At 41.0% G+C, this 27,533-nt stretch overlaps 1 long non-coding RNA gene and 1 other non-coding gene across 2 annotated transcripts in view; one reads left to right on the forward strand and one right to left on the reverse strand.

Moving 5' to 3' along the window:
- Nucleotides 1-846: 846 nt before the first annotated feature.
- On the reverse strand, nt 847-953 carry LOC126026313 (U6 spliceosomal RNA). Its single transcript, XR_007501612.1, has one exon. It is a non-coding gene; the product is annotated as a U6 spliceosomal RNA (small nuclear RNA).
- A 6,029-nt stretch (nt 954-6,982) lies between these two features.
- Nucleotides 6,983-27,533, forward strand: part of LOC126024856 (uncharacterized) — a 68,280-nt gene continuing 47,729 nt past the window's right edge. Inside the window, exon 1 of the long non-coding RNA XR_007500959.1 lies at nt 6,983-7,045. This is a non-coding gene — a long non-coding RNA (uncharacterized LOC126024856). The remainder of the gene's footprint in view (nt 7,046-27,533) is intronic.

Here is a 27,533-nt window from a genome sequence, read left to right on the forward strand (position 1 = left end):
CACAAAATGGACCTGTTACACTAGTAGTCCAGGGGACTAAGGGTGGAGGTATGAGAGGCATGCTGGGAGTGATGAAGGAGGGAAGTCAACACCGGAGATGGGAATGGCCCTAATTCACTGTCACTATGTACCTTAAATACAACTGTGAAAGACTTGTAATTTCCAATGGTCTTAATAAAAATGATTAGAAAAAGACATTTATATTTTAGACAGATTGCCACATACTTGCAGATGGGAATGATGGCCCTGAACTTACTTCTCTCTCAGTGATAAAGGGAGTGAAGGGGACCACTTTGTAAGCAGGTAGGTCACCGCTCTAAGGTTTCTTCCTTTGGTTCTAGAGCAACAAAACCGACAATATTGTGTTCTTGTCTAGCAGAAGGCAATCTCTCTCTCTCTCAAGTTGCAAGGTTCTGGTTGGCCAGTGTGTGGTTAGGAGATTATGATTTTTTGAAATATGGACTTGGTTCTAGAAAGAACTCACCATACTCACGAGAGAATATGCCTGTTCCATTTTTCCTGGGCTTTCCTCTGAAAAGAAAAACAAAGCTAACATTTCAGAGCTTCTCTGAGCTATAATCTAGCCCTTAAAAACACTGAGGAATCACTGCAGGGTTCAGATATCTAATCTGTATTCACACAGGTTTCTGTATTCATAGTGGGGGCAAATTTAGGCTTGGCATGTTCCTTTACCAAGACCTTGGCTTCAATTTGAGCCTCTGTGGTGGGAAAAATGAGAAGAGGTTCCCATTAGCCCTTATGTGGAGAAAGATGCAGGTGAGCCAGGTAGGAAGCAAATGCCTTACTCACTAATAGTATTTCTCCAGTCCTACCTAATATTTTTTTAAAAATATGGAATGCTTCACGAATTTGCGTGTCATCCTTGCACAGCGGCCATGCTAATCTTCTCTGTATTGTTCCAATTTTAGTATATGTGCTGCCGAAGCGATCTCCCTACCTGATTTTTAACTACTGCAGTGATAGTTAAAACATTATTGGGGATCTTTTTGTGTGCCTGAAATAATTTTACTTTTATCAGGAGCTGGGGAGCTATAAAGACAAAATGTACCTCTACCTTTTTGGAGTATGCACCTGCACTTCTTTAACCTTGCATAGTTCAATGCCTTCGTCAGTCATAAGGTATATAATATCTACCCTGAAATTAATCCTAACACACAAAACTAGATTTCCCCCACCTCAAGTATCATGTTTTATAATTGGGTCTTATCATTGGACTGCTGATTCAAAGTCAAATCCTTTCCCAGGTTCCCAGTTAGGAAATATTGAGAACTTGAGTATAACTTGATGTTAATTGTCCTATTAGTAATCTTGTGGGGTAGAATGGTGAGACTGACTCAGAATAGCTCTTGTCTTGGAATAGTGCAAAGGGGTAGGGCATATTTTTGACATGTAAATACCCTAAACTGACTTCTCTCAGCTCTGCATACCCTTCCTAAAATGGCTGGGTGAAGGCTTAGTGACTCCCAGCACTGTGGACTCCAAATCACCAAACCTTATAACTTAACCATTCTACTGACTGGCCAAATATTACCAAGAATGACTTCTGGTTCCTCTGAGAAGTGTTTTAGAAGTCTGCAAAACAAATTCCTAACTCATTGATGCACAAGTCTCATAGCTGATTGCACTGGGGTCCTTCAGAGAAGGATAAAGCAAGTTCCCACCCTACCTGGGTTATGCACACTCAGACCAATCCTACTATTGCCACCATGCCAATGACCAAGTTTCACTGCCTTTTCATTAATTTTTGCAGGGACTCCTAGCCACCAAAATATTCAGGCCAGTTTTGTGGCTGACATCCTCAGGCACAATTTAGAGCTAGACTGAACCACATACCTTCATGCCTCTGTACTTCCAGAAGTCCAGGCAGCCAAACCCATAATCCAGAGCCTTCTGGTAGGTCTGCACAAATGGCCATCATCATTGGCTCATCTAACTCACAAAAGAGAGGCACAACTAACAGGAAAAACTTATGGACTACTTTGATAGGCCTTGTAGCTGATCACGTTGAGGTTTTTTTGAGAGCCCCTAAGAACCACTGCTATTTCCATATGAACTTATTAACCTAGCTCCACAGATTCTCAAAATTGTGGACCCTGTGACCACTTATGTGGCCACATGACACCCCTTAATTTTAATAATGATTCTATAAATTTTTTTTTGTTTTTGGGCCACACCCAGTGACACTCAGGAGTTACTACTGGCTCTGCACTCAGAAATTGCTCCTGCCTAAGGGACTATATGAGATGCCAGGAATCGAACCCAGGTCAGCCATGTGCAAGGCAAATGCCCTACCTCTGAGTTATCACTCTGGCCCCATGATTTTATAAATTTAATACTGATTTAAGAATACACCAAATTACTGCTACCTTTTCACCTTCTGGGGTCCACATTCAGGTAATTTATGTCCTAAAAGTATTAGTGCCAACTTTCAGAGTACTTGAAATGGCAATTCTATTCGGGCTTCTCAGGTCTCAGTCCCAAAGAGGCAAATTCTGCCCCTTCATCACTCACCCCCTTTCTCCTTACATTCTCTCTCATACTGAGGTCCCTTGGCTCCTCCTCCTTTCTAGGGGCCATCAGTCTTCTCAATACAGTGAGTAGAATGCTTGTCTTGTTCATGGCTGACTTGGGTTTGATTCCCAGGACTCTATATGGTTTCCCAAGCACCACCAATAGTGATGCTCAGCAGAGCCAGGAGTAAGTCCTGAGCACTGCCATCTATGACTCATCCCCCCCCCCCCCAAAAAAAAAGAGCCATTGGTTTAATGTTTTTATTTTGTGCTAAATGGTAAAAGAAACATTAAAAAAATGAGTTGTATTCAAATTTTCTTTTTTTTTCCTTTTTACTTTTTTGTATTCAAATTTTCTAAAGAGTTAGTTTTAGCAACACACTCAGAACTATTTTAGTCACTTAGTGCTAAAAGAATAAATAACACTATTAATAATCTGATATTGACTTTGAATTAGAACCTTATCAAGTGCAAAATAATTTTAAGTGTCCAAGAAATAGCTGCATAGAGAAACAATTCATTAAAACTTTTTAAGTTATATTTGTTTTTGTTTTGTTTTTGTTTGTTTGTTTGTTTTGGGCCATACCCACTTGATGGTCATGGGTTACTCCTGGCTATGAGCTCAGAAATCACTCTTGGCTTGAGGGAACCTTATGGGATGCCAGGGGAATGAACTGTGGTCCTTCCTATGCTAGCACTTGCAAGGCAGACACCTTACCTCTAGCGCCACCATTCTGGTCCCCTTTTTTAAGTTTTAACATAAAAAAATTTTAGATCATATTCTCTGACCATCAAATGTAAGCACACATTAATAGTGACACTATGGCATGAAGATAGAACTTGTGCTAAACAGACAGAGAACTCTTAGCAGTTTCTCCCCCTGCCATATGCTTGTTGGCCAACTCTCTTCTGCCTCCCACTCTTCCTCAAAGCCAGGTGGCTTTTCAGCTGCTCAATTCAATTGTGGGGTTCCTATGATACCCAAGATCTGAGCAAAAAAACACCTCCTAAAGCTCAGTCTGCCTCACAGTGGGATGCCTGCAAATAAGGTCCCACAATTTCACACAAAATATACTTGCCCTTGAACTCTGTGTATCATTCTAACAACTTAAGAGATTTTCAGCATTCTTATGAACTGGCCCAGTGGCTAATATAATGATAGTCAGATTCCCATTTCCACACTCTTTCATATTTAGCCCCATAGGAATTTGACAAGTGTAGTAGTGGGTGAAGATGACTCATGCCTCTTCAGCTCTAAGATATAAATATTGCTGATGAGTATCATGAAATTCTACCTTGGTTTCTAATATCTACCATTTGGAAATGAGAACAAGACTGCTTCCCTCACCAACAATAATCTATTGTTGTAAATTATCTAGTATATAGAATTTACAAAGCAGAGTGGGGTACTGCCATCTAATAATGCCCTTATTCCTAAAAAAGAATAATGAATTAACTTCTAATGATAAAAATTTAAATAAAATTCACCCAGAATAAGTTCATATAATCAATATAATCATGCCCCAAATAGGAAATTAATTAATCAGGAAACAAAATTAGATTTTGAACCAAGAAGGAAATCTAACAGCTGTTTGCTTTGGGAAATGAAAAACAGAGAGACAAATCTCTGGCAAACGTAGTTATTTTAAAAAATAAGTCAACAACATAAATAACTATTTTTGTCCTGACTTTAGAAAAGGTTTAATTATTGATGGGAAGATTTATAAATCATTATCAAGTGACACAAATTATTATGTGCTAATGAAGAGGAAACTTTTAATAAAACATACTATTCCCGCCTACTCACACTTCAGCTGCCAGAAGCAAGAAAGTTCTTTCAGGAGGAAGTCATTGATTGACATGTTAGGTTTCAAGGGACTACTTAGCCTTTTTTCCTATTTAAAAAGTGTAAAGTTTTTCAGGTAAAACTACAAATATCTGGACACAATTTTTAAATACTCCTTTCAAGTAGTATTGATCTTGTCAGTATTAAAGCCAAAACTCCAGAACATTTTTAGTCACTTGTTTCTAGGTTTTGTTGATTGTGGTGTACTGTGTCTACAATGACCTTCAAACTTAGCTGGTTCCACTAATTCTTTAATGCAGTTGTCCTCCTTCATCTGCCACAGTCCTCCTTTGTTTCCGCATACATTCCTAAAGTTCCTGGCTGACTTCTGGGAGATTAAAGACCTCTCAAAAGTCTGTAATACTAGTTTTCCTAGACAAGGTGGGAAAGCAAATTTCTGAAACCCAGTAATCTCACAAAAATGTAAATACAGGCAACATTATATCTATCTCCTCCCCTTAGGTATCCTAATTTCTTTATTTCTAAATTTCTTGCATCAGAGCGTTCTGTGAAAATTGGTGGGGACATAGATATGGAGAACTAATCTTTAACCATGAAATAATTAACCAAAAACCCATTAAGATTCAGACTCATGTTGGAAACATAGAACCAATAAAAACACCAAAGGTAGCTTAACCCAAGTGAACCTGGAGCTTATTGATTTGTTTGTTTTATGATGAAACAGAATTTGATGCAAATCCGTTATCCAAAATAAAAGACTCTAGTTTGAAGAAATAGCTGTACTCCTGTGTTCATTGCAACATTAGTTGCAATAGTCAAGTGCCTAATAACAAATGATTAGATAAAGAAGATAAAGTGGTTAAAAAATTGCTTAAAATTTTTTTCTTTTTGGGTTACACCAGCATCACTCAGAGGTTACCCCTGGGTCTATACTCAGAAATCACTCCTGGCAGGCTTAGAGGACCATATGAGATGCTGGGAATCGAACCAGGGTTGGCCAGATTCAAGGCAAATGCCCTACATGCTGAGCTATCTCTTTAAATTTGGGGGGGGGTCACACTCAGTGATGCTCAGGGGTTACTTCCTATCTCTCCCTTAGAAATCACTCCTGTTGGGCTTGGGGGAACCATATGGAATGTCAGAGATTGAACCTAGGTGGGCCATATTTAAGGCAAATGCCCTATCCACTGTGCTATCTCTCTGGCCCTGTTTTTAATTTTTTTTTAATAAAACCCTCTTTTGTGTAACATGAATGAGTTTAGAGAACATCATGTTAAATAAAATACTTAAATAATTATTTTAAAATACGTATTTTATTTAACAGACAGAGAAGGACAAATAAATATGACTTCAAAATAAATAAATAAATAAATAAATAAATATGACCACTCATACTTGGAACCAAACCAAACCAAAACAAATGCCTAAGAGTTTAAATTTTAAGAAAATATAGTGTGAACCAGAAGGAAAAAAGGAGATTTGATAGATTGTGTAGAAGTACCGTATTTTCCGGCATATAAGATGACCGGGCGTATAAGACGACCCCCTAATTTTGCAGTTAAAACATAGGTTTAGGACTATATTCGCTGTATCAAACAGAACGTTCCTGTGCTGCAACTGTATGTACCACAGTGAGGCAATCACAACAAGCAAAGGTTCAAAGGTTATACTGTAATAGACTTCCTCTCTGACTCTGGCCAATCTGAGCAGGCTTTTTACAGTCTAGATTCGGGTCCAGAACACTGTATAATGCATAAAAAGCCTGCTTGGATTGGCTGAGTTAGAGAGGCCCTCCGAGCAGCCTGGCAATGATTGGTGCAGGATCGAGTTGAAAAATTCGTTTTGTGGCAATATTCAGACGATTTTCATTTAGCGGCATATTTGAAACATTTTTCAGGATATACTCGGCGTATAAGACGACCCCCGATTTTTGGTTGACTCTTTTGTTTCAAAAGTCGTCTTCTACTCCGAAAAATACAGTCGTTAATTGAGGGTGAAGAATGAAAATTAAACTTTGAGTGGGGAGTATAATGTAGTCTCTATGGAGATTGATAATAAATAGGCAAGCAGATAGTGGTGGGTGGGTCTGGCAATAAATTCTTGGGAAGTAATATAATAAAGATGTGATTCAAAGTTACTCTGTCACTAGCCCTAAAATAGCCCTAAAAAGAAAGGCCAGACTCCTTTGTGAATAAAGGAACTAAAGCTAATAAGATTTTTATTTGGCCAACACCAGTCCAGAGAAAGCTGGACACCCTCCAGAGAGAAGCTCCATAGGAAGAAAAAGCAGTGATAAGAACATGAAGGTTGGGGCCGGGCGGTGGCGCTGGAGGTAAGGTGCCTGCCTTGCCTGCGCTAGCCTAGGACGGACCGCGGTTCGATCCCCCGGCGTCCCATATGGTCCCCCAAGAAGCCAGGAGCAACTTCTGAGTGCATAGCCAGGAGTAACCCCTGAGTGTCACAGGGTGTGGCCCAAAAACAAAAACAAAAAAAAAAGAACATGAAGGTTGACCATTAAAAGTTCATATCTTGGGGCTGGCAAGGTGGCGCTAGAGGTAAGGTGTCTGCCTTGCAAGTGCTAGCAAAGGAAAGACCCGCGGTTCGATCCCCCGGTGTCCCATATGGTCCCCCCAAGCCAGGGGCAATTTCTGAGTGCTTAGCCAGGAGTAACCCCTGAGCATCTAACGGGTGTGGCCCCCCAAAAAAAGTTCATATCTTTTCTTCTTGACAACATCCTAGCAACATTCTTTTTTCTTCTTTATTTAAATACCATGGTTACAAAGTTGTTCATGATTGAATTTTGGTCTTACAATGTACACCACCCTTAACCCATGAGCACCACCAATATCCCTTCTCTCTACCTATTTCTGGGGCAAGCATTTACTTCTCCTCCCTCCTTCTATCTCTCCCTCTCTTTCTTTTATTTCCCTTTTAGTAACTGTGTTTTGTACTATTGTTACTTGAGGGAGGGTCATGCATATCACTTTATCTCCTTTCAGCACTCAGTTCTTGTCCAGACCAACTATCATTGTGATAGTGGTCTCTTCTCTGCCCTAGCTGCACTCCTCTGGCTCTTTGTGGTAAGCTTTCTACCATAGATTGGTCCTCCTGTCCCTCACCTCTATTGTCTCCGAATATTATTACCATACTATCTTTTTTTCTTATACCCCCCCAAAGAGTCAGATTATTATGTCTATCTCTTTCCCTTTGACTCATTTCACTCAGCATAATACTCTCCATATCCATCCATGTGTATGCAAATTTCATGACTTCATTTTTCCTAACAGCTGCATAGATATACATTGTGTAGATATACCACAGTTTCTTTAGTCATTCATTTGTTCTTGGGCTGCTTTCAGATTCTGACTATTGTAAGTAGTGCTGCAGTGAACATAGAACTGCAGAGGACTTTTTTTGCATGGTGATTTTTTGGTTCTTAGGATATATCCCTAGGAGTGGTATTGCTGGATCATATGGAAGCTCAACTTCTAGTTTTTGAGGAATATCAATCTTGTTTTCCAAAAAAGGAGTTGTCTGTATTCTATCTTAAATACCTTACTCTGTCCTTTCCTTCCTCATGTTCTCTACATAAAACTATTTTACTTCAATATTTGTCTCCTCCTAAAATTATTTTCTATGAGGAAAGGTAACAGACCTTTCTGTAAAAAAAAAAAAGTAAAACGTTTACCTTTTCTTTTTTTTAATATAAATTCTTTATTTAAGCATCAGGATTACAAACATGATTGTAGTTAGGTTTCAGTCATAAACAGAACACCTCCCCCCCTTCAACGTTTACCTTTTCTAAAAGAAAAGAAACTGGGAAGAAGTTAGAACTAATTTTCCTTTTCCCACTCCAGCCTCAGCTCCACAGCTCCCTGAAAAATTGGGTTAAAATTGGGTTAATGGGGATTAATTTTCATACCATGTAGGTCAGTAGAACTCAGGCATAGACTAGCCACTGCCTTGAGGAACTGGTGAGATACAAACATCTAGTCCATGAATTCTCACGGAGACTTTATTAGTCTGAACAATCGCAGGCACTTCCTCGGTGCTTTTTCCAGGAAGGAAAAGAGAAAGGAAAGTAAATTTCCTCTAAATGGCTACTACCTCTTCTCTCCACTTCACATTAAGACACCTACCACAATATACACCCAAAAGCTTTGTAATGTTATATATAATGTATCAATAAAATATTTTTTTCTTTTATTTATGGGTCATACTTGACTATTTTCAGGATAGATTCTGTGCGCAGAGTAGTAGTCCTGGTGGTGTTTGGAGAATTATATATGATTCCAGGAATTGAACTGAGGTCAGCTATGTACAAGAAGCACCTTAACCTTTGTAACATCTTTCCGAACCTAAAATTAATTTTTAAAGATAGTTTATTTGCAAGCAACTAAAACAGTCTAACCATGTCAGGAAGAAATACCAAAAAAATTGAACTAACTGAGTAAAAGCAGAGAGCAACTTCTAAAAACGGATTTTTTTTCTCACTCTGCCTACACTATCTCTCATTTTTAGTTCTTTCCAGATTTTCAATATACTTTCCTCTGACTTACTCCACATTGCAGGAAGTACTACTGAAAGAGGAACCCCAGTTTGGTGTCCCCCTTTTTATTACCATAAGAGGCTGCTTTTATTCAGTTCAGATATTATAACACCAGAGAAGATGGGCTTAGTTTGGCAGGACTCCTACTAGATTGTTCCTTATAGAATGTTGCCACCTGATATGGGACAAAAACTCAACAAACTTGCAATATTACTACCCTAAAAGAGAATGCCTGACTTCTCACTTAAATCTTTTTCTGGAGGGGGGGGGGTTTACACCCGGCAGTGCTCAGGGGTTACTCCTGGCTCTACGCTCAGAAATCACTCCTGGCAGGCTCGGGGGACCATATGGGATGCCAGGATTCGAACCACAATCCTCTGCATGCAAGGCAAACACCCTACCTCCATGCTATCTCTCCGGCACCCTCATTCTAAATCTTAAAGTTGAAACTTATTTTTCCTTTTGGAATTTATAAATATTAACTAAAGTATTGGGCTGTATGTCTTACCCAGCAGAGTACGGAAACTTGAAAGCAGTTTTTTATGTGATATATTAAGTTTCTCTCTTCCAGAACTTCCCAGCCATCACAAGAACTACATTGAAACCACAAATGGAACCCAGAAGAAGAAGAAATTGGGAAGAGGGAAGAAGTAAGTTTTACTTCCTTCTAATAAGTACAATACATTTTAATTTTTTTCTAGAAGTCATACATTTTATATCTTCAAACATGTTGGGGAAAGTGGCATTTTTCAAAGATCTTCACCAATATCTAGCAGATGATGCATGTTCTCTTTAGGGAAATGTGCACATTATGCTTATGATCCTTGTGAGTCCTGAGTAATGCTGAGTATGGCATTGACAATAAAGAATAAAGATATCAATAAAGAAATAGAGCAGCTCATTAGTTAAAACGAAAACTGAAGTTTGGTGTGAAAACTAGAACTTAAATTCAGGGCTGGTTCTGCGGATCCCTGTCTTTTTCTACTCTATGCTAACTCCCATAGTGAAACCTCTCGCAGGGGTCTCAAACTCAATTTACCTGGGGGCCGCAGGAGGCAAAGTCGAGGTGATCCTTGAGTGCAAAGTCAGTAGTAAGCCTTGAACATTGGGGGGTGTGACCCAAACAACTAAAACAAAACAAAACAAAAAAAGATTCCTCTAGGGCAGGGCCACAAAATGTTGTACAGAGGGCTGTTTGCGGCCCGCGGGCCACGAGTTTGAGACCCCTGCGTGGGTCCCCACAGGCCCAACACCTCCCCTAGCTAAAATGAGATGCACAATAACAGGATATGTTGTGGGTAGCAGAGAGCTCTGGTTATCACATACGTCAGTCACCTGCTCTCATCCTGACTGATTATGAGTCAGGAAATGAAAAGGCCATGGTGAGCCACAGGAGAAAAATGACAAGCAGAAAAAGACTCAAATTTCACTCAGCAAATTTCTTATCAACAGGATAGAGAAAATGTCAAGGATTCTGCTGAATATACAGCACCTCACAGGGTCATACCAAACTGAGGCACAAAGAAAAGCACATTTGGGTTCAACCACAACAACAACAAGCAGAACCCAAGGCTAATAGAAGCCCCCTGCCCTCCATCATCCCCAGTAAATCCTCCATTCGTGATTCAAGAAATCTCAGTTGGCTCAGACTTCATAGCAATCTGCAGACTTTAGAGGTAGACAAGCTTGATTCAAATCCCAATGGCACTTATCCTCTCCAACACTGCAGAGTTACCACAAGAATTACAATATGGCAGCATCTGTTAAGACCTAGCATTGGGCATTATATACCCCCATTCCAATGTCAATGATCATTCTACATTTCTCTAGCTGGTCCCAACAGGGTCCCAACAACTCCAGGCCTTAAAAGGCAGACCAGCTTTTTACACCAACCTCAACTCAAGTAACCAAAATATTCCACCAAAATACCCAACCTGAGTTCATTACCAACACAGAAATATTTTTTAATAAAAAAAAGGTCCAATTCAACATTAACACTGCCTTCCATGGTTATAACTCACACGAAGGATATGTGGTTCATTGCTATAATTTCTAGTTTAGTAACTGCAGAGCACACATGTCTAGATTGTCTGGGTAAAGGTGTGGCTTAGTGGCCAGAATCATTTCCACTTTAAAATTTCATGTCACTTCTAAGTATGCTTCTCATGTAGATGGCTTGGTTCTGCACCAGAGGTTCCTCTTCTGGGGTAAACCTCAGAGGTATTTTTATCTAACAGGAATACATTTACAGTGTTGTAAAACCATGACTACTGTCTAGTTTCAGAATCATTTTATCACTCAGAAGGAAGTGTCAGATATAGGAAGTAGTCACTTCCCATTCTCAGCCTGTCCAGTCAAGTCCAGCCTTCAGTCTCTAGGGATTTGTTCCACCACACCTGGAGGCTTGTAGATGAGGGAGCCTGAAGAGGAACCACTCACCCATCTGATTAAGGGCCTTCTTGGAAAGCCCCATGGCTGTCCATTTTTCTTTGTCTGCCCCCAGCAAGTGACCTTTCCACTGAGGAAAGAGATACAATTGCTTTTTTTTTTTTTTTTGGTTTTTGGGCCACACCCGGTGACGCTCAGGGGTTACTCCTGGCTATGTGCTCAGAAGTCGCTCCTGGCTTGGGGGACCATATGGGAAACCGGGGGATCGAACCGCGGTCCATCCAAGGCTAGCGCAGGCAAGGCAGGCAGGCACCTAACCTCTAGCGCCACCGCCCGGCCCATACAATTGCTTTTTCAGTGATTCTGGGAAACCCCAATTTCCCTTGTCCTCTCCTGATCCCATGATTCCTACACAGATGCTTTCACAATGTTAATATCATATGGTCCCTCAGGGGAGGCAGGATATTCCTAGGAGGTCACAGGTGGAAATTGCATCGATGGCCCATAGGAAGAAAATAAGGTCAAAAGGAATTGTGGTGTTGCAGAGGGGTCAGTTTGTGAGGAAAAAAGCAAGTGTTCAAGGGTTTTTAAACTAAAGAAGCAGATACCACTTCTTGAGAAATGAGAGTGGGAAAATATCCAGGACAGAGCTCTTAGAAGAACCAGTATGAGCAACTGAACTGGAGAGAAAAGTCAATTTAAAGGAGAAGAAAAGTGTAGAGAGGGAAACAGAATGTGAGAAAGGTGAAAGGTTTCAAAGATCAAAAGGCAATGAAGTAGAGAGAAAGGCAAAAAAAAGTAGAGAGATATCCAGAGGGGTGAAAAGAGGGTGGAATAGGATTGCTTCTTCTGATCATAGTCCCCCTTAGTGGGACAAGGGTGAGGGTTCAGATGGCAATGGGGTTAGGGGTGGGAGAAAAAAGGTCATTTGGTCCCTCTGAAAATTTGTCTGTTTAAAGGAGAAGAGAAAGTGTGCTGCATGGCCTCCAGGAGGATGTTTTGGGAGTGTTTAGGTTCTGGACCTCAAAGAGCATGTATGACGGTTGCTGGGGACATTTGTGGGGCAAGATGACATTTGTGGGGCAGGAGAGAGATGGGTTCATGGTGAGTGAGTGAGTGAGTGAGTGAGTGAGTGAGTGAGTGAGTGAGTGAGTGAGTGAGTAAGTGAGTGAGTGATTGAGTGAGTGAGTGACAGATGGAGAAGAGAGAGGATCATGGCAGGACCAGATCCTCTAAGCATGAATCATCCAATGGGAGAGCCTGGAAGAAGACCAGTCACAACATCTATCTCTAATATGTGTGAAATGAAGGAGATCCTGGCAGTACCAACCTGGGGACATACAGATGAGGACAGTGGGAAGGTTCTTTTCCACACTGGCCTGTCCTTCCTCAAAATAACCACCAGGAAATGTTCTTAGACAATAGCTCGAAGACTTGGGTTTCCCTCATGACTGTTCCAAGTCAAAGCTTCTACAAACAATCCATCCAGTATAAAGGAACAGGAATGAGGGAGGAAAGACAGATCAGAGGCTAAGCAAGAAAACAGAATTGTTCTCTCCTGGACTGCTTTCATTACCTCCCATAGAGTCATTGGGAAGCAGGAAAAACACTTCTCTGGACAAAGGAAATGAGAAAGTTCATGCACAGGATATACTTCACAGGAAGAAGTGCAAACTTAATTTACTACTTACAAACTTACTTTACTACACAGGTTTCTAAAATAAATAGACCTGGAGGGTCTTGAATCATAAATTATCCTTTCTCTGCAGGACTTGCATCCTGAGATTTGTTTGACCTCCTTGGGAGATTTGGCTCCGTTTCCACTGACAACAGAATCAGGGCTAGTAGGAACTGAATGAGAATTCTCACATCTCTGTGCCCAAACACTTAGAAAGGGTTGGGGTGGTCAGGGCATGAGACTGTGACTCGGAGCCTTGCTAGGTCTCTACTGCTCTCTAGTGTGGAAGGTCCTGCTGATCCAATTTAAACTCTATCTCTCCTTTGAGTGCTCCCGTCCCTTCCCTAGCTGTTACACTGCTAGGATTTAGAGGATTGATGTAGGGAACTAAGAGATAGCACAATGGGTAGTGCATTTGCTTTGCATGTGTCTGACCCAGATTCGATCTCCAGGATCCCATATGGCCCCCAAGCACCATCAGAAGTGACCCCTGGAGGCAGAGCCAGAAGTAACCCCTGATCACTGCTGAGAGTGGCCAAAACAAAAGACAAACAAAAGAGAACTGAAGTAAAAAGCTGCTAGTTTGCAGGATTCCTCTCATCTTTTCAGAAGAGGGAGAAAAGACTGAGGCCACATGCTTATTTCTCAGTTGGGGGCTTTATCTCTTCCCTCAGTGGGATATAGCAGGTATATATGTGTTCTGGCTCCAGATTCAAAGAATAGCATGCAGGATGTGGTAACTGACTCTTAGAAACAACTTCTAGGGCCAGAGTATATAGGATTAAGATGCTTTCCTTGGGAAAAAAGATAGTATGGTAATACTATCAAAAATAATAGAGAGGGGGCCGGGCGGTGGCGCTAAAGGTAAGGTGCCTGCCTTGCCTGCGCTAGCCTTGGACGGACCGCGGTTCGATCCCCCGGTGTCCCATATGGTCCCCCAAACCAGGAGCAACTTCTGAGCACATAGCCAGGAGTAACCCCTGAGCGTTACCGGGTGTGGCCCAAAAACCAAAAAAAAAAAAATAGAGAAAGGGCATGGAAGACTAATCCATGGTACAAAGCTTCCCACAGATAGCAGAAGAGTGCAGTTAGGACAAAGAAGGAAACATTATGTCAGTGATCATTTCCAATGGACAAGAATTGGGTACTGAGAGATAAAATGATAGGCATAATATCCCTCAGTAAAATAATGGAAACCACAGTGTCTAAAAGGAGCATGAGAAAGTGAGTGAGAGAAAAGAAAACTGTCCCATAGGCAGGCAGAGGGGAAGGCGGGAGGGGAAACTGGGGCAATTGGAGTTGAGAAATGTGCACTGGTGAAGGATTTTGTACATTGTGTGACTGAAATTCAATCATGAATAGCTTTCTATCTGTGAAAAAAACACGATTATGAACAACCTTATATTCACAGTGCTTAAATAAAGTAAATAACAATAGCAACAACAACAAAGATGCTTTCCTTGCATCCACCGCCTTGTGGTGACCCAAGTTTGATCCCTGCCAGAAATGACCTCAGAGCACAGAGCAAATAGGCAGAGTAAGCCATGAACACTGCCAAGCCATAAACATTGCCAAACCAAACAAACCAAGAAAATACCTTCAGGACATGAGCTTGTTCAACCTCACTTCTTGGACGGCACAGAATATAACTGGAATTTTCAGATGATAACACAGATTCCCAGATCTATTAGTGACATGTCAAAGTCATGCAGAAGAGGAGGTGTTGCCATCTGAACTCACAGTGCTCGTTCTTTTTGTGTGTGTGTGTGTGTGTGTGTGTGTGTGTGGTTTTTGGGTCACACCTGGCAGTGCTCATGGGTTATTCCTGGCTCCAGGCTCAGAAATTGCTCCTGGCAGGCACGGGGGACCATATGGGACACCAGGATTCGAACCGATGACCTCCTGCATGAAAGGCAAACGCCTTACCTCCATGCTATCTCTCTGGCCCCACAGTGCTCATTCTTGTCCAGTAGGGCTCAGCTACTAGTTCCTGCATGTGAGAAACTTCTCAGAGAGGATGTGATAGACATGGTGTCCATAGGTGACAATATCATTTAATCCAGTAGTTTATTATATTGATTATTATACTGATCATTGGCATTTGTTTAGAGAGGAACTTGTGTTTTCACCAAAATGAATAATTAACTCTGTAGAGTTCTGGTTGTGTTTATTCAATTGCCGCTTAGATTGAAGGTGATAATCCTTTATATAAATATCAAATCAAAATACTTTGTAGTTTTATTTGTTCTTTATTATATCTCAATCAAGTTAGGGGGAGGAGAATAAATATAAAAGAAATCTACACAAAGTACTTTAAATGTGAGCATGTACCTGAGATTCCAATTGTATTTGGATGATGGCGAAACCACATCAAAACTGCTTTAGTTTGGTGCAAGGGACTGAGCCCTCAATCATGCAGAACACAAGCTCTACCACTAAACTACATTCATGGCCCCTTTAAAGGTTTCAGTAGAGGGTGAAAATATCACCCAACACTCTGAATAAAACCTGTCAGAAAATTTAAAGCAAATTTTTTTGAGGAAATAAAACCAACCTTGTTAGAGGTACCTTATTTTATTAGCAAAATTAAGCTTTCTGACATTACAAAGAAGGGCCAATAAGTTGGAACCAGATAAAAGGATTTGGACTCAGGTTGATGGAGGTAGACACAGAGATGTTACTTTTAAAATAGGACCAACAAAAGCCAAGAAGGCACAGGAAGGAAAACACCATGAAAATGAACCTGTAATAGAAATTTGAAGATGTACAAAAGAGCATATTGCTTCATTTTATATACATAAAATGAGACTAGGTATTGGGGATAAATTGAAGGTAGTCTAGTGCAGAGTTTGAATGTCCAAGGTCCTGATTTGGTCCCCAGCACCACCAGGTGCTGTTCCTGGAGACCTCCCCCACCCACAGAACATAGCACAGGATGGGTCCTGCCAACATTTTTCACTTAGAGTAAAGGTAATACTGAGTCTCCAGTCCAGTCAGCTCATAGGAAATTGAATCTCAGAGACTGCAAGGATCTTCTTCTCTCCTCACTTGCCAGTTCTGTCCCACTCTCAAAGCTAAGATCAGGGGCCAAGGTGAGAAGCAGAACATTCTGAGGATGCCGTTGCTTCCTGTACTAGACAAAAGAGACAAAATAATTTTTTGTACTAGACAAAACATTAGTTGGGCTTTGCAAGACAGATGTTCTTTGTCACAACTTCTCTGTCACTGTTTTTTGCCAGTAGTCACAGACAGGAATACATGAACAAGTTTGGCTGTGTTCCAGCAAGACTTCATGGCCATGGAAAATTGAATTTCCTATCATTTTCACATAGCATAAAGCATTCTCCTTTCAATTTTTTCCAAACATTAATAAAAGTGAAACCATTCTTAGTTCACAGGTGGAACACTAACAGATGTGAATCAAATTTGACCAAGGTGCTTAATTCCAAAGTTTCTACCAAGCAACCTGAAGATCAGCCTCAAAGAGTCTTGGAATTACATTACTCTATTGCCTCGTAGACTTCCCCACCCCCGCTCAGGAATGATAATCCCAGTACCCAGAATTCAGGAAAGACTTCCTACTCTAAACATGAAATTGTCACCTCTAGACATGTTTCAACTTCCTGGCATTCTGTGAAAGATGAACCATAGGGTCCATCACTTTAAAAAGCTATAGACGTCCAGTATCTCCATAGGGCAAATTATCTCCTTCCCTTCTATGGACTCCTCACAAGGTCATTTCACAGCTCTTTTTCTAGCACAGTAGGTCCCCCAAAACCTTCCTTGAAAGGGGATGAGTGAAGGGTTAATAAGGGATATGGTCTGAGGACTCCTTATTATGTGGAGGGGAGAATCATCTCTTGGTATGCTCAGAAGACCATATAGTATCAGGGACTGAACACAGCTCCTGATACAAAGCATATGTTCAACCCTTTTAATTCTCCCTGCCCCAAGACTACACACACATTTATATGGCAAAACCATATATGATTTTAAATAAAGTATATATTTACTATATTATTTATATTATATATATTTATAGATATCTTTAAAGATCATATATTATGTGGTTGCTCATATACAGTTGTTTCAAGAACAATGTAAAATTCCCTTCACAATTGTCCCTGGATTCCCACTCATTCCCAAGACTACCATGTGGGCAAGCATGAAATAATATATTTTATATTATTTGTCTATAGGTAAGTAGAAATAAAATTATTTTAAGTACAGTAATAAGAAATCTGTGAAAGTTAATGTATCTCACAATAAAGTCATTAAGTCATTGTCAGAATAAAAAATGTTTTCTATTTCAAAAAATATTTGTATTTAAATACCATGGTTACAAGGTTGTTCATAATACAGTTATTTATCACACATAAAGTTGTTCATGATTGAGTTACAGTCATAACAGTGTACAACAGCCTTCATCAGTGCACATTTCCTGTCAACAATGTCCCTTGTTTCCCTCTTACCCTCTCTGTTGCCATATTCCCTTCCTGTCTCTGGTAATAGTATCTAAAGACAACAGAGACAAGGTCCAGGAGGACCAGTCCATGGAAGGAAGCTTGACACAAAGAGCAGAGAGTGTAGTCAGAATAGAGAAGGGTCCACTCTGATGATGATAGTTGGAACTGATCACTCTGGACAAGAATTGTGGCTGAAAAGGGATAAAGTGACATGCGTGATACCCTTCATTAACAACAGTGCAAACCACAGGGTCAAAAAAGAAGAGAGAAAGAGAGAGAGATGAGAGAGAGAAGTAAAATGCCTGCCCCATAAGCACACAGAAAAGAGTGGGTGGGAGGAAAACTGGGAATGCTGGGGAGAAAAACGTGCACTATATTGCAAATCAAAGTGTCTAAAAGGAAGAAAAATGGAAGAGAGAAAGACTACTTCTAAATAGGTTTTGTGGCAAGGGAATACAGATGTGGCATCAGCTAGAAGACTGAGCACTGTAAAACAGATAAATTCCTCAAAAAATCCAATCATGAACAATTTTGTAACCACAGTGCTTAAATAAAAAAAATCAAAAAATCGGGCCCGGAGAGATAGCACAGCGGCGTTTGCTTGCAAGCAGCCGATCCAGGACCAAAGGTGGTTGGTTCGAATCCCGGTGTCCCATATGGTCCCCCATGCCTGCCAGGAGCTATTTCTGAGCAGACAGCCAGGAGTAACCCCTGAGCACCGCCGGGTGTGTCCCCCCCCCCAAAAAAAAAATCAAAAAATTATTCTGGAGGGATAGAGAAATAGTACAGCTCGTAAGGCTCTTGCCTTGCATGCCGCCGATCTGGGTTCAGTCCTCAACATCCCATATGGTCTCCCACACATCACCAGGAGTGATTCCTGAGTGCAGAATCAGGAGTAACCTTTGAGCATTGTCAGCTGTGGCTCTAAAACAAAACAAAACAAACAAACAAACAAAAACTAATTCTGTCCACAACCAGACTTTTAGCAAGTTCTGTCCAAGTGGAAGAAATTATCCTGCCCTTTATACTCTATTGGTTCTGGTCTTTGGTGACCTCAGAAAACTTTTGAAGGACATTAGGGGTCTGACAACAAAGAGAGGAAGTATGCGATTTGGCCTTTCCTAGGATCACCAGGCTGGTCTACTATGTGACTCACGGGCTTGGCTCGTAAGCATTTGTTAGCCATTCTGTTCATCTGCTAACTGGACCTACTGCCCACTCCAGGAGGACGCCTAGCATATTTGTGGTGCAAAGAACACCTACCAGCCAATTTCCATTTCCCCACAAAACCCTGTTTTGCTTTGAGTAAATTGCTTAAGCTCTGTGGAACTTTCACCATAATTCCAAGTATGAGAAATCTAATGCCACATCAAGCATGAAATCATCTATTCCCCAGTTTAAAGATGTCTCATGGCCCTGATCTCCAAGCACACTCTCCATAACACCAGCTATTTATGTCATCATTGTACCCTTGGCTTATTCAGGCTCCAGTGGTAACAGCATTGGCTTCAGCTAGGTACTTGTAACCAACTGCCCTCCAGAGGATGATCAGAATTACTGGAAGAGAATGTTCCCTATGCAAGGCAATTTGAGATAGGAAATGTCATTCTAGAGGGCTAGAAATCAGGTAGATATAAGAGCCTGGGAAATGCAAATAGTTTGTACTGGAAGTTTTATCTTGCTATCCATGGGGATGCAGAAACCTGCTGTTCAGACTTAAATATTATTTTCTCTGGTAGAAAATGAATCACCCAGATTGATTTTTCACTTCTTTTCTGTGTGCCCCTCAACGTTTGGTGATGAGAACATTTAAAATAGGTTTGTTTTTATTTTGAGCACCGTGGTTTACAAACTATTATTACTAGCAATTTGTACATGAACTATTCTAGCTCCATACCTATGTGTCCACTTCCCATTGCCATTGTTCCAGGATCCTTCACCCACCCTCTCCTCTCCCATGATAAACTTCCTACTGAAGACAAGTTCTCATTTGCTATTGCCTCTGGATCTTTGTTATTTCCCTATTCTGTTTCTTTATATCCAGAATATATGGAGATGTGGTTCTAGATCTGTCCTTCTCTGTTATTTCAATGTGAAGTCTGATTCTCTGTACTTTCCTGTCCCTTCCCCTTTGCTGTTGTTCTAATGGCCTGGAGCTGCAAATGTTTGATTATAGTGCTTGTTCACTAATTGGGGTGCTCCCTGGACATCAGACACTGTTATAGCCACTGGAACTTTGTTCCATGTCTGTGAGTAGCATCAAGGGTCAAACCCATGGCCACGTACACTAGCGGAGCTCAGGGGTTACACCTAGCTCTGCACTCAGAAATAACTCCTGGCAGGCTTCAGGGAACATATGGGATACTGGAGATTAAACCCAGGTCCATCTGGTTCAGCAGCATGCAAGGCAAATGCCCTACCACCATGCTATTACTCCGGCCCTCATCTTTATTTGTTTGTTTGTTTGTTTGTTTTGTTTTGGGCCACACCTGGCGTTGCTCAGGGGTTACTCCTGGCTGTCTGTTCAGAAATAGCTCCTGGCAGGCACGGGAGACCATATGGGACACCGGGATTCGAACCAACCAACTTTGGTCCTGGATAGGCTGCTTGCAAGGCAAACGCTGCTGTGCTATCTCTCCGGGCCCTCATCTTTATTTAAATTGTACAACATGTTTCTTTTGGGAGGGGGTTAGTTTTAATTTTGGACCAAACCTAGCAGTGCTCAGGGATTATCCTGGCTCTGCACTCATAAATCACTCTTGGCAGATATGGGGGACCATATGGGATGCTGGGGATCAAATACAGGTCAGCCACATGCAAGGCAAATTCCTACCAGCTATGCTATTGTTGCAGCCCCTACAAAACGTTTTTTAAATTCAAGATGACTGCCTACACATCTACTTTGAAGACAAGAAGAGTAAAAAAGAAGTGTATACCCTGTATGAGCAAAGCAAAAGCTTTCCCAGAACCACCCCATCCCTTGGACTTCACCAGCCTAATGAATAAGACTGTCACCTCTGTGCGCTAATGGGCATGAAAAAAATCTAAAAATATGCATACTCAGTTTCCCCAGACTCTACTGCAGAAAAGGAGGACTTGGTGACTATAGTAAAAGACAACCAACATTTGGCAGAAATGACTAAACTATTTGAAAAATGAGCCCTGAAACTGGCTTTATGCCTTACTAACAAATATTATAAGACTGCCAGAACAAAATTAAAGTGGTACATTTAGAGTGACAAATTAATAGTAATTAGCCCAGGAGCCAAAATGTTAGTGCAAGGGGTAAGGCCTCTGCCTTGCCCGCACTAGCCTAGGACAGACCATGGTTTGATCCCCTGCGTCTCATATAGTCAGTCCCCGAAGCCAGCAGCGATTTCTGAGCACATAGCCAGGAATAACCCCATGAGTGTCACTGAGTGTGGCCCAAAAACAAAAACAAAAATAGAAATTAGCCCAGAAACATATCCTAATATCTATAACAACTCAATATATAATTTTTAATTAAAAGAAATTTGATGATTTCTGGGTATTGCCTTAGATATTGTGCTTCTAACACAATATCTTCTGTCTCAGTTTTTTTAAATAATATCTTTAAGCACAATAGCCAGAATCTGGAAACAACCCAGATGCCCAACAACAGATGAGTGGCTAAAGAAACTATGGTACATATACACAATAGAATACTAGGCAGCCATTAAATAAATGAAGTCATGAAATTTTCCTATACATGGATGGACATGAAAACTAATATGTTGAGTGAAATAAGTCAGAGGGAGAAAGATAGACACAGAATAGTCTCACTCATTTGTGGGATCTAAGAAAAAATAAAAGACAATATTATAATAATAATTAGAGACAATAGAGATAAGGACTGGAAGGACCAGCCTACTAAATATGAAGCTTATCACAAAGAGTGGTGAGTGCAGTTAGAGAAATAACTACACTGATAACTACTATGACAATGTAGGTCATTGGTGGTGGAACGGTTGCACCAGTGAAGGACAGTTGCACTTTTTTTTATAACTGAAACCCAACTATATGCATGCTTGTAATCTGTCTCAGTTTTTATCTCTCTCAAATAACTATAAATTCTGATTTTTTTTTAAATAATGTATGCCTGTTTCTTAGGGAACCTGTGAAACTGAAAAAACCATGGCTCTTGTTGAAAGGATAATTATCTGAGAAGGGATACCCCCTTTTCCCTCTAATGGGCCAGCTTCTACTTTTCCTTTTGAATCTGGCAAAGCCAGAAAGAGGCTTCCACAGCAGTATTCCACTGATATTTTGAAGACCAGAGAATTATAAGCTCTGTCTCTCCTGAATAAAGGTTGAGTTTCCAAGAAAATCTGAAGTGAGAATTAAGAACTGTCCTAGCTTCCTGAGGAATAAGAGGAAGCAGATGGGCAGATGTTGACAATAAACAGAAGGGGAAAATAAGGAGGAGACGGCTTCTCATGGAATAGTTTATTTTGGGTTGATAAGACCTCTGACCTTGACAACAGAGGAACTTTGAGGAAAATCTTCTGTTCTCTGATAAGTAATTTTATTCTTCATGAATAGATTCATAATAATTACAGGATGGGTCAGGATGTGTTTGCTTTGTGGGAAAATTCTGAGTAGAAAATTCTAGAGGAAGTGAGAATATTGTTTGGCCAGTGGTCTATAGAACTTTGATAGAAATGATCCAAAAACTCATCACTCCAGAGAAATACCTCAAAGTGTTGGAACACATGTGTTGCATACATGATCCCAAGTTCAATCCTTAGCACCATATGACCCCCAAACATTTCTAGGTAATTTTCAGGTGCTCCCACACTGCTGGGCCTGAGCAGCATCACACGACTTGACCCAAGCACTAAACCATTAAACCTATTTGGAGAAATTCACAGTTACTTCTGGGTTCCCTGAGCACTACTAGAAAGGAGGAGGAGAGGAAGAAGAGAAAAGGAGGAAGAAAAGGGGAAGGAGGAGGAAAGGGGGAAGGAGAAGGAAAAAGGAAACAAAGCAGAAGGAGAAGGAGAAGCAGATGAAAAAGTAGAAGAAATGGAGAGATCACAGCTATCAGTTCCTCTGATAGTTTTCTTTCTGCAGAATTCTATCAGGGGCGTTAAAACAAATATTGCTATTTCCTCCATTTCCTACCACAGAAGCTTCAATCATTTTAATTCCCCTGATACTTGGCCTTCTTACTGTTCAAAAGCTAAAAATGTTGGTCAGTTCAATCAATATAATTTCCAGAACTTTTGAAGGCATGATACATAATTGGGAAGACCAGAAAGGAAAGGAAAGGATGAAAGGAAACAATTCACTGATGAACCCCTACTGCTAGTTAATTGTCTTCTCTAGAGATTGTGCATGGAACCCACTAGCACCATCCATGGAATAATATGGCAACAATAGACATGAAGTAAAAAGAGTCGAAAACTAAGGGAGAAAATCCAAGCTATAATAAATGGTAGTTTTTAAACAAAAATATTTCTACTCCAATGTGACAAATTAATTTATAATAAAATAAAATTAGGATTCAGGTGACCCTGGTTCAATGCCTGGTACCAAATATGGTTTGTTGAGCATTGCAAGGAGTAGGCCCAAGCTACTTCTAAGTATTGTCCTCAAACCACTCACCATCAGAATAGAATAATTAAATAAAATTAGAAAAAAAGGGGGGGCCGGAGAGATAGCACAGCGGCATTTACCTTGCAAGCAGCCGACCCAGAACCTAAGGTGGTTGGTTCGAATCCTGGCATCCCATATGGTCCCCCGTGCCTGCCAGGAGCTATTTCTGAGCAGACAGCCAGGAGTAACCCCTGAGCATCATCGGTTGTGGCCCAAAAACAAAAAAAAAAGGGGGGGTGGGAATAAAAGAAAAAAGGAGGGGCCAGAGTGATAGCGCAACAGTATAGCATTTGCCTTGCATGTGGTTGACCTAGGACAGACCTGGGTTTGATCCTCGGCATCCCATATGGTCCCCCAAGCTAGGAGTGATTTCTGATCTCAGAGCCAGGAGTAACCCCTGAGCATCACCGGATGTGGCCCAAAAACAAAGAAGAAGAAAGAAGAAGAAGAAGAAGAAGAAGAAGAAGAAGAAGAAGAAGAAGAAGAAGAAGAAGAAGAAGAAGGAGGAGGAGGAGGAGGAGGAGGAGGAGGAGGAGGAGGAGGAGGAGGAGGAGGAGGAGGAGGAGGAGGAGGAGAAGGGGGAAGGGGAAGGGGAAGGAGGAGGAGGAGGAGGAGGAGAAGGAGGAGGAGGAGAAGGAGAAGGAGGAGAAGGAGGACGAGGAAGGAGGAGGAGAAGGGAGGAGGAGGAGGGAGGAGGAGGAGGGAGGAGGAGGAGGGAGGAGGAGGAGGGAGGAAGCAGAGGGAGGAGGAGGAGGGAGGAGGAGGAGGGGGAGGAGGGAGGAGGAGGGAGGAGGAGGAGGAGGGAGGAGGAGGAGGGAGGAGGGGGAGGGAGGAGGAGGGAGGAAGGGGAGGGGGGAGGAGGAGGAGGGAGGAAAGAAAAGAAAAAGAAGAAAAAAGGAATGAGTAATAAATAAGAGTAGGATCAATTCAGAAGAGAATATTGTTTATAAGTTGTTTCTGGGCCCAGTTGCTAACTCTATGTGATAGAATCATGAATGCCCCTCTAACATTAAGGGTAAGAAAAACCTTAGCAGAGAAACTTGTCCACAGATACATATCAGTGTTTTTAGTTCCTGGAAGCAGGTTACAAAGTGTGAGATCTCAAGCCAGAGATAAATCTGCTTTCAATTCCAATGGATGTAGCTAAATTGCATTCCTAAAGACCACAGGGATTCATGCATCTATTACATCAATAGGACTCTTTTATGTTGTGCCAAAATTTACTGAAAGATGGTATCTTATAAATCATTTGGGGGGGTGGGGCTGGAGAGATAGCATGGAGGTAAAGCGTTTGCCTTTCATGCAAGAGGTCATCGGTTCGAATCCCAGCATCCCATATGGTCCCCTGTGCCTGCCAGGAGCAATTTCTGAGCATGGAGCCAGGAGTAACCCCTGAGCACTGCCGGGTGTGACCCAAAAACCACAAAAAAAATAAATAAATAAATAAATAATAAAAAAATAAATCATTTGGGGGGGGTCATTTATATTTTTCTACAAAATGTTTATTTATGTCCTTTGCTCACTACAATTTGACTTCTTTGTTATTTCTGTAAATTTTCAGAAATTCTTTGAATACTAGAAGTTTAAATTATTATATATATTCTAATATGTTCCTAAACATGTCTTCTGACTTTTGGATTCTTCAATATACAATTTTTGTTTGTTTTTTGTTTTGGGGCCACACTTAGCAGCACTCAGGGGTTACTCCTGGCTTTGCGCTCAGAAATCGTTCCTGGCAAGCTTGGGGACTATGGAATAAGCCAGGATCGAACCCGGGTTCATCTCGGGTTGGCCATGTGCAAGGCAAATGCTCCACCACTGTGCTATTGCTCCAGTCTGCAATATACAATTTTTTTTTTTTTTGGTTTTTGGGCCACACCCGGCGGTGCTCAGGGGTGACTCCTGCTCAGAAATAGCTCTTGGCAGTCTTGGGGGACCATATGGGACACCGGGATTCAAACCAACCACCTTTGGTCCTGGATCGGCTGCTTGCAAGGCAAAGCCGCTGTGCTATCTCTCCAGGCCCAATATACAATTTTTTTTTTTGGTTTTTGGGCCACACCCGGTAACGCTCAGAGGTTACTCCTGGCTATGCGCTCAGAAGTCGCTCCTGGCTTGGGGGACCATATGGGACACCAGGGGATCGAACCGCGGTCCGTCCAAGGCTAGCGCAGGCAAGGCAGGCACCTTACCTCTTGTGCCATCGCCCAGCCCCCCAATATACAATTTTTAATGTAATCAACTATATCTATGTTTTTTATAAATATTGAGTTTCCTGATTTGCATAAGAATTTTCCTCCTTTATTCAAGTAAATGCATATCTTCTCCAAATTTTATTCTTTTCTTAAAATAAAATTTTAATTCTGTGCCAGAGCAATAGCAGGTAGAGTGCTTGCCTTGCTTATGGTAGACCCAGGTTTCATCCTTGACATCCCATATCGTCTCTTGAGCTTGCCAGGAGTGATCCTAGAGTTCAGAGCTAGGAGTATACCCTGAACATTGCCAAGTGTGCCCCCCATTAGAAAACAAACAAACAAAACCCTATAATCCCTCTGAGATAATACTTTTTGTATAAGTGATCAACTTTATTTTTTATGATCATAGTCAGCACCCCTAATTAATTGGATTATTTCTCTTTTTTAGTTTTGTTTTGTTTTGTTGTTTTTTGTATTGTTTTTGGGATCACACCCAATGGCGCTCAGGGGTTACTCCTGGCTCTAATGCTCAGAAATCATTCCTGGCAGGTTCGGGAACCATAGGAGATGCCGGGATTTGAATCACCGTACTTCTGCATGCAAGGCAAACACCCTACCTCCATGCTATTTCTCCAGCCCTGAATTATTTCTCTTAAAGACCACATTTGTTCTGTTTTAGATGCACCTATCTCCAAGGTCATCTCAAGACTACTTACTAATCTTTTTTGGTTCTTTCAGCTTTGGGGCTACTTACAGTTGGCTGTGTTCAGGTCTTACTCCTGCTCTGCTCCTAGGAATCCTGTGTATGCAAGGCAAACACATTTACCCACTGAACTATCACTTCAGCACCTTACTTGTATTTTACTTACCTGGATATAGATTCTTGTGTCAGGCACATATTGATTTTATTATCATTACTTTATAGAATTTTAAATAATGTTAAATAACTACAAGTCTGGCAAATTGAAAAGTAAGAAGCTATTGGATTTGGATTTACATCCCAAAGCATTAATCTCCTTAGTGAATATAATTTCCATGAATATATGGAGCCAGAACCTAGTTTGGCATTGTTTGTGCACATAGAAAATATGGATTCTTAAAGAATTTAGCAGTGAGATGATGAAATCTATGGTATGGTGGATTGAGAGGCAAGCAGAATAAAAAGGAAAATGTTTTAAAGACCCAAAGAAGATTTACATTGGGTGCCCCCAAAATAAAGGAGTCAGTGGAAAGATAATTGAGGCTCCATGTCAACAAATAGTTATAAATGACCATAAACTTTTTCCCCAAATAACTAAAATAATAGGATTACTGAAAAATAGTTCCCTCTCTACATTGACATAAAAGACTTATTACAGTCTAGAAATCAGGAACTTGATTCAAAGGGATGGAGTTCATGCTATGCGTGTGGGAGCCCTAGTTGATCTCTGGCACTGCCTGGTTGCCAAAATACCACCAAGAGAGGCTCCCAAGATGTATGTTGGGAATAGACCACAATGTGGTCCAAAGACAAACAAAAAAGACTTACTGTAGTTTCCATCCAAAATTAAACACTAAATAAAGTCAACTATATTTCCCCATTGCTGAAAATAATGCCAATGCTCATTTCTTCTCTGTTAAGTATAATAAGGACTGATAGGAAAGACTGAGAGAAGACTCGGGATTCCAAAACAGCCCAGGGACTCAGTCTCCTGAGAACCAAGGTAGTAGCAGGGTTTCATCTGCTGATTGCCTCATCCCTTTTGTTTGTTCTGTTTTGATGTGGAGCCACACTCAGCAGTGCTTAGCACTTACTCCCACTCTGAACACAGGGCTCATTCCTGGTGGCCTCAGGGGACCGTATGGGGTGCTGGAGATTGAACTCTTGTTGGCCATCTTCTGGGCAAGCATCCTGCTTGCGATAATATTGCTCTGCCCTCTACCCACTACCTGGTCCATTTTATTCTGCCCCAAACTAGCAAATACTAAAGTAAACCTCTCCTCTGGGCCACTAGTACTGTGTTTGCCAAACTTAGCTGCACCATAGAATTACTGGTGGAGCTTTAATTTAAAAAAAAAATCTCAATTCTCAGGTGACCTCCAGACCAATTAAATCAGTCACAGAAAACCTAAGCACTGTTACTTTTAAAAGCTTCCACATTATATCAGTAAAGGGTGCTCCTAGATCAACTAGTAATTCTTTAGTTTGAAACAGATGTGTGAGCATTGGCAAGGCTAGTCTGAAGAATTATTGAGACCACAGACCTTTATATGACAGAGTAAATTCTCTGCAAGTTAATTTGGAGATACTTAGGATGTCT

Source organism: Suncus etruscus, chromosome 1 (assembly GCF_024139225.1).
Source record: "Suncus etruscus isolate mSunEtr1 chromosome 1, mSunEtr1.pri.cur, whole genome shotgun sequence".
NCBI lineage: Eukaryota > Metazoa > Chordata > Mammalia > Eulipotyphla > Soricidae > Suncus > Suncus etruscus.